Source organism: Podarcis liolepis (genome assembly GCF_965112155.1).
Source record: "Podarcis liolepis genome assembly, chromosome: 18".
In the NCBI taxonomy this organism is placed as follows: Eukaryota; Metazoa; Chordata; class Lepidosauria; order Squamata; family Lacertidae; genus Podarcis; species Podarcis liolepis.
The window spans coordinates 7222230-7228229 of record NC_139572.1 but is presented as its reverse complement, the minus strand read 5'-3'; the positions used below and the strand labels follow the sequence as shown (position 1 = coordinate 7228229).

General features: G+C 51.7%; 1 protein-coding gene across 2 annotated transcripts in view; it reads left to right on the top strand.

Annotated features, from left to right (window-relative positions):
- The first annotated feature begins 2282 nt into the window (after positions 1-2282).
- KANK3 (KN motif and ankyrin repeat domains 3) overlaps positions 2283-6000 on the top strand; it is a 35661-nt gene continuing 31943 nt past the window's right edge. The window contains exons 1-2 of one of the 2 annotated variants that reach the window (XM_083483671.1): positions 3642-4248; positions 5031-5083. The gene's annotated coding sequence lies outside the window, so the exon portion shown is untranslated. Of the gene's footprint in view, positions 2409-3641; positions 4249-5030; positions 5084-6000 lie in introns of those variants that run through there. The other variant, XM_083483670.1, reaches the window with a different exon arrangement.

The following is a 6000-nucleotide window of genomic DNA, read 5'->3' as shown; positions in this document are numbered from 1 at the left end:
GGATTCAACTTCAATCCATTAGCCGCCATCCATCCTCCAACCGCCTCCAGGCACTCACACAGGACCTTCACCGCCTTCACTGGTTCTGATTTGAAAGAAAGGTAGAGCTGGGTATCATCTGCATATTGATGGACACCCAGTCCAAACCCCCTGATGATCTCTCCCAGCGGCTTCATATAGATGTTAAAAAGCATGGGGGAGAGGACGGAACCCTGAGGCACCCCACAAGTGAGGGCCCAAGGGTCTGAACACTCATCCCCCACCACCACTTTCTGAACACGGCCCAGGAGAAAGGAGCGAAACCACTGTATAACAGTGCCCCCAGCTCCCAACCCCTCTAGACGGTCCAGAAGGATGTTATGGTCGATTGTATCAAAGGCCGCTGAGAGATCCAGCAGAACTAGGAAACAACTCTCACCTTTGTCCCTAGCTCGCCGGAGATCATCAACCAGTGCGACCAAGGCAGTTTCAGTCCCATGGTGAGGCCTGAATCCCGATTGGGAAGGATCCAAATGGTCCGTTTCCTCCAGGCGTGCTTGGAGTTGTTCAGCAACCACCCGCTCAATCACCTTGCCCAAGAATGGAAGATTTGAGACTGGGCGATAGTTGGCCATACTGGCCGGGTCTAAAGATGGTTTTTTAAGAAGCGGTTTAATGACCGCCTCTTTCAGCGGATCTGGGAATGTTCCCTCACAGAGGGAAGCATTCACCACCCCGCAGAGCCCATCGCCCAGCCCTTCCCGGCTAGCTTTTATAAGCCAGGATGGGCAAGGATCAAGGAGACAGGTGGTTGGTTTCACTCGTCCAAGCAGCCTGTCCACATCCTCGGGGGTAACGGATTGAAATTGATTCCATGCAACTTGACCAGACAGGGCTCTAGCACTCTCCCGCCCCAGCCCTGCTCCCACGGTGGTGTCTAGCTCCTTCCGAATATGAGTGATTTTATCTGCAAAAAACTTTGCAAAATCGTTGCAGGAGATCTTGGGGTCTTTACAAGGCCCCGATGGTAAAGGTGGTTCCGTTAAATTGCGGACCACCTGAAAGAGTCTCCTGCTACTATTTTCTGCAGATGCAATAGAGGCGGTGAAGAAAGTCTTCTTCGCCGTCGCTATCGCCACTTGGTAGGCTCGACGTTGAGCTCTAACCTGTGTCCGGTCAGATTCGGAGTGAGTTTTCTGCCACCGACGCTCTAGCCGTCTCAGCGATTGTTTCATCGCCCTCAGCTCCGAAGAAAACCACGGGGCTGTCCGGGCTCCATGCAATCGGAGAGGGCGCTTCGGAGCCAGACAGTCGATAGCCCTGGTTAACTCCGCATTCCAGCGGGCCACCAGGGAATCAGCTGAAAGGCCATCAACATGGGATAAAGCATCCCCTACCACTCTCTGGAAACCATTTGGATCCATTAAGTGGCGGGGGCGGACCATCCGAATTGGTCCCACCTCCCTGCAGAGGGGAAGGGTCGCGGAGAAGTCCAGTTGCACCAGGAAGTGATCTGACCATGGCACTTCTTTGGTTTCATTTTTACTTAGTGTCAGATCACCCACGTCGCTAGAGGTGAGTACCAGGTCTAAGGCATGTCCATGACTATGAGTTGGGCCCAACTTATTCAGGGACAGCCCCATGGAGGCCATGCTTTCCACGAAGTCCCGAGCGGCCCCTTGTAAGGTCGTGTCGGCGTGGATGTTAAAATCCCCTAGGACAACCAAACTAGGTGTCTCCAGGAGAACATCCGCCACGACCTGAAGCAGCTCGGACAGGGAATCCTTGGTGCAGCGGGGAGGTCGGTACACCAAAAGGAATCCTGTACTGCCCCTATTGCCCAACTTCCAGAACATGCACTCTGGGTTAGGGTTAGGGGGCGCAAATCCACGGGTTAGGGGGTGCAAATCCACGGGTTAGGGGCGCAAATTACTTGACTTGCCCCGGGTGCTGACAACCCACGCTACGCCACTGGCAAGCAGACACCTCTCATTGAGTTTGCATACATACTTAAGCTACATATGCAAGAAAAATTATATTTTGGGAATGATTCCTGCATTGTTTTAAGCTTTCTGGGTATCCCATGATCACATAAAGAAGGAGTGTTCCATGTTTTAAATCAAGCAGTGCAAGGAGTTATTTCTGTTTGTTTTCCAATGTATCCATAAAAAAACAAACTCGGTGCGGTGAGAGCCAATTTTTATTCTGAAAGTGTGGCCCGGAGGGAGGGGGGAAGAGAGCCAGTGTCTTACGCTGAAAGCCCCCACCTTTCTCCAAAAAGTCCCCTTTGGGCCAGGCAGTCTCCGCCCTCCATTGTTAATTGGCCAGATGTTCTCGCAGCCCAGCCGCTGCCTCCTGCGCGTCTTTCGTCCCGGGTGGCTCCCGGAGCAGCTGCGCGACGCTGCGATGCGCTGAGCCCCAGGCGGCAGGTAAGGCGGAATGCGGAAGGGGGAAAGGCGCACTGGCGCAACTCCGGCGCGGATGGGTCTTCTGGGCTCACCTGGTCCTGGGATCCTGGCCCCGAGTCAGCCAGTGCTGGTCTACTCGGAAGCCCATCCCACGGTCTCCAATGGATCTTGCTCCCGCTGGACAAAGCGCGATTTCCCAGCCTTAAAGCTGTTGCGCTCTGTGGGTTGACTTGGGAGTCAAGCCACTGAGTTTGCCGTGCGCACAGCGGGCTCGACGACAGACACGGCTTGCTTCCCGGCCTGTCAACTCCAGCGGGTCTCCTCTGAGCAAGGGTGAGCTCGGTGGAACTTGGAACTTTTTGGAGACGGCGCTGCGTAGGATCTGGCTGAACGTCGAGGGTTTTGATTCTGGGTATAGAACAGTGCTGGGTAGATGAAACTCTGTCCACACTTGCTTTGGGAGTAAGCTCATCTGTAGTGTTGGATTCCTCGCAACGCAGGAATCTCACATCCTGAGACTTGGTTTTGAGCGTCTATGACTGGACTGCCTTCTTAAATTAGTAGGACTCTGAGGTGGGATTCTGGTACTTTGACCAAAATGGTCCAAGGCCTGGAAACGATGCCTTATGAGGAACGGCTAAGGGAGCTGGGCATGTTTAGCCTGGAGAAGAGGAGGTTAAGGGGTGATATGATAGCCATGTTCAAATATATAAAAGGATATCACATAGAGGAGGGAGAAAGGTTGTTTTCTGCTGCTCCAGAGAAGCGGACACGGAGCAATGGATCCAAACTACAAGAAAGAAGATTCCACCTAAACATTAGGAAGAACTTCCTGACAGTAAGAGCTGTTCGACAGTGGAATTTGCTGCCAAGGAGTGTGGTGGAGTCTCCTACTTTGGAGGGCTTTAAGCAGAGGCTTGACAACCATATGTCAGGAGTGCTCTGATGGTGTTTCCTGCTTGGCAGGGGGTTGGACTCGATGGCCCTTGGGGTCTCTTCCAACTCTATGATTCTATTCTATGATTCTACCACCAATCACCCTGGTATTTTTGCAAGTGGAGTTTTAGAATCACCACTCATACCACCTTTTCACTTCTGAGTTGAAGAGAGGTTTCTGGACTCAAGTTATTCTGGGAACAGGACCAAACCAGGATAGCTGCATTGAGTGGCTGGAGTCTTGGAAGAGCACCTGATGGTTAGCCCAACATTTCAGGGGGTCAGACTAGATGACCGTTGGGGGTCCCTTCCAACTCCACAGTTCCATGATTCTATTAATATTCAGCCAGCCGTGAACTCAGGTAAAAGAGTCAAGCTGTGGGTCACACGGGAGTGTGTGAGAGAGCTTTAAATTATTCCGTTTCTCCGTCTTTCTCTCTGGCACCAGATGGTTTAATTGCCTTGGCAGCTTTCCACACTGGTTCCTGACTGCTCACTAGAAGAGGAAGCCGGTTTCCTGTCTGCCTTGGACCCCAAGGCTGATAAATCAAGAGTTTTACCGCTCAGGGGAAAGTGTTGCAGGGAGGCAGGACAACTTGTCCAAAGATAAAAGCTGAGATTGTCATCTCTGGGTGGGAGCTGGGAGGGGTCTCAATTTCTCACATTGTCTCTTTTTAAAAAAAGAAATTTATTTATTTGGGTTTTCAGATTGAATTTTTACAGAGATATACCCAACATTAAAAAAAACAAATTTCCAATGAATCTACTGGACTTCCATCCAGGTCCTATTGTTAATCATTTCCTCCTGCATCTTTTATGATGGTGCAAATCTTTTACATCTCCACTGTGTCCAGAATTCACTCTTAAACGACAAGTGCTATTCCAACCCTACTAACGATTTTAACTGTTTACAATGGTCTTTAAGGTACCGTATTTTTTGTCCCATAGGACGCTCCGTCCCATAGGACACACCTAGTTTTTTTGGGGGGAAATAAAGGAATTTCCCCCCCTTTATTTCCCCACCGAAAGCAGTTCGGGGAAACCGAACCAGGTCGAGGAACAGCGGGATGGCGGCGCTGCGCCTCCCTGCTGTCCCCCGAGCTTGTGGGGCTGGCCGATGTCTGCCCGGCGTGAGGGGCGCTCTGCATCAGGGCGCCCCGCCCGCCCGCTGGGCGGCAGGCTGCTATCCGTAGCGTGGGGAGCTCTGCAGAGAACTCCTGCAAGGCTCCCCACGCTGCGGGTGTCTGTCCGGTGCGAGGGGCGCTCTGCTTCAGGGCGCTCCTCACGCCGGGCGGCAGGCTACTATCTGCAGCGTGGGGAGCCCTGCGGGGAACTTCTGCAGGGCTCCCCACGCTGCGGATGTGTTCCCGAAGCGCTGGGCACGCTGTTTTCAGGGCGCCTGACGCTCCGGGCGGCAGGCTGCTATCCGCAGCCTAGACATCCCTGCGGGACCTCTCACAGGGCTGCCTAGGCTGCGGATGTCTTCCTGAAGCCTGGAGGGCGAGAGGGGTTGGTGCGCACCGACCCCTCTCGCTCTCCAAGCTTCAGCAAAAGCCTGCATTCGCCCCATAGGACGCACCCAGATTTCCCCTTCATTTTTGGAGGGGGAAAAGTGCGTCCTATAGGGCGAAAAATACGGTAAGTTATAAATTTTCCCCATTCCTTATTAAACTTTTGGTCTTCCTTCCTTATTTCTGATTCCTCCAGTCATTTTAGCCATTTCAGCATAGTCCATCAACTTCATCTGCCATTCTTCTCTGGTAGCGACTTTATCTCTCTGGGCCAATAACATCCACACAGCCGTGGTCACATACATAAATAGTCTTTTCTGCTCCCTTGGGATTTCGGCACCTAGAATTCCTAAAAGGAAGGCTTCAGGCTTCTTAACAAAGGTTGTTTTAAACATTTTTTCCAAATCATTATATATCGGTTCGAATCCCTGTGACGGGGTGAGCTCCCGTTGCTCGGTCCCTGCTCCTGCCAACCTAGCAGTTCGAAAGCACGTCAGAGTGCAAGTAGATAAATAGGTACCGCTCCGGCGGGAAGGTAAACGGCGTTTCCGTGCGCTGCTCTGGTTCGCCAGAAGCGGCTTAGTCCTGCTGGCCACACAACCTGGAAGCTGTTCGCCGGCTCCCTCGGCCTATAAAGCGAGATGAGCGCTGCAACCCCAGAGTCGGTCACGACTGGACCTAATGGTCAGGGGTCCCTTTACCTTTACCTTTATTTTATTTAAAGCCGTTTACCAAAAACAACAACACCCCATTAAACTTATCAATAAAAGACAGTTAAAAACTGGTGTCTTAAAAAAACTTCAAAACTAATTAAAACCAACCATAAGCTAGAAGTTTGCAAGGCATGGAACTTCTGTGCGTCAGGGCAGATTTGCCTAAACAAACAAAGATGTTTTCAGCAGACCCCGGAAAGTGTGCAACAACGGCATGTGTACTCTGATGTCAGAGAACTGTAGAATTGCAGAGTTGGATCTCGGAGTCATCTAAGTCCAACCCCTTGCAATTCAGGAATCTCAAATGAGGAATCCATGGCCCATCTCAACTGGCAGGGAATTCCGAGGTGTAGCTGCTGCCACGCTAAAACGCAGAGTTTCAATTCTCCCTGGCCATCTGTTGTGAGATGTAGTTCAGCAAGGACCTAGACCAGGGGTCAGCAAACTTTTTCA